This window comes from Capsicum annuum, unplaced genomic scaffold (assembly GCF_002878395.1).
Source record: "Capsicum annuum cultivar UCD-10X-F1 unplaced genomic scaffold, UCD10Xv1.1 ctg78542, whole genome shotgun sequence".
In the NCBI taxonomy this organism is placed as follows: Eukaryota; Viridiplantae; Streptophyta; class Magnoliopsida; order Solanales; family Solanaceae; genus Capsicum; species Capsicum annuum.
Window position 1 is genome coordinate 33,544 of NW_025889040.1, and position 1,869 is coordinate 35,412.

The window sequence follows — 1,869 nt, forward strand, 5'->3', positions numbered from 1 at the left end:
ATAAGAAAGCTAGGACAGGTAGCTTCAATCTTAGACAACCTAAATCAGAAGGAGAAAACCGTTCCCAGTTTTATCCTAAGTCATCAGTTCCATCTCCTTCTACAACTAGTGGTCAATTTCCTAAGTTTAGAGAGGGTAACAAAGATAGAGCGCCAGGCTTTAAGTCTCAAGGCAGTGTCAGCAATACCCGAACTAATCCTCTATGTCAGACTTATGGTAAGAACCACAAGGGTGCTTGCAGATCTAGTAGCGATGTCTATTTAGGTTGTGGCAAGCCAGGATATAGAGTTTGAGATTATCCCTAGTTGGGTTATCAGGGTCAGTAGAACCGTTCCACAACTCAGTCCGGTGGCCCGAACCAGTAGGGTGCCACTTCCAGTTTTACTAGTGGACAACACCCAAATCGTCTCTATGCTCTTCAGACCCGACAAGATCAGGAAAATTCTCCTGATGTTGTTACTGGTACATTACAGATCTTTCATATTCATGTTTATGCTTTGCTAGATCCAGGTGCATCCATGTCTTTTGTTACTCCTTATATAGCAGGTGATTTCAAAGTCAGTCCCAAAATTCTAGCAGAGCCCTTTTCAGTCTTTACCCCAGTGGGTAAAACCATCATAACTCGGTGGGTATACAGGAACTGCCTGATCATGATATTTCAGAAAGTCACGTCAGTAGATTTAGTCGAGTTAGAGATAACTGATTTTGATGTCATTCTTGGCCTGGATTGGCTTCATTCCTTCCATGCCACATTCGACTGCAAAAACAAAATAGTTCAGTTTTAGTTTTCGAATAAACCCATCCTAGAGTGGAAGGGTAATACTTCAGCGTTCAGAGGTCAGCTTATTTCCTACTTTCGGGCAAGGAAAATGATAACTAACGGGTGTGTTTACCATCTCATGCATATTAAGGACTCTAGTTCTGAATCTCCCAATTTTAAATCAATCCCAGTGGTTAATGAGTATTCAGATGTCTTTCCCGAAGATCTTCCAGGCATTTCTCCCAAAAGGGAAATAGACTTCGGCATAGACTTTCTTCCAGGTACTCAGCCTATCTCTATTCTACCATACAAAATAGCACCAGTAGAACTACAGGAATGGAAAAATAGTTAAAAGATCTCTTAGATAAGGGATTCATCAGGCCCAGCTTTTGCCCATGGGGCCCACTAGTCTTATTCGTGTGCAAGAAAGATAGTTCCCTCAGAATGTGCATAGATTACCCTCAACTCAATAAAGTCACGATCAAGAGCAAGTATCCTCTTTCCAGAATTGATGACTTGTTTGATCAACTTTAGGGTGCCAGTTATTTCTCTAAGATAGACCTTAAATCAGGCTACCATCAGCTTAGAGTTAGAGAATGTGGCATTCCGAAGATAGTTTTCCATACTCGGTATGGTCACTTTGAATTTTTAGTCATGCCATTTGGTCTTACCAATGCCCCAACAACTTTTATGAATTTGATGAACTGTGTGTTCAAGCAGTATTACTTGGACATATTCGTCATAGTTTTTATAGATGATATTCTGGTCTATTTCCGCACAGAGTGCGATCATGCAAACCATCTCAGAACAGTACTTCAGACTCTCAGAGATCATCAGCTATTTACCAAATTCAGTAAGTGCAAATTTTGGCTAAGGTCAGTAACGTTCCTTGGTCATATCATTTTCGGTCATGGCGTTAGAGTAGATCCTCAAAAGACCAAAGCGGTAAGAAACTGGCCTTGCCCTGTCTCTCCATCAGATATCAGAAGTTTCTTAGGCTTGGCTGGCTATTACAGACGGTTTGTTGAGGGATTTTCTTCTATTGTACCCCCTATGTTATATTGACTCAGAAGAAGGTCAAGTTTTAGTGGTCAAATTTTTGCGAGAAG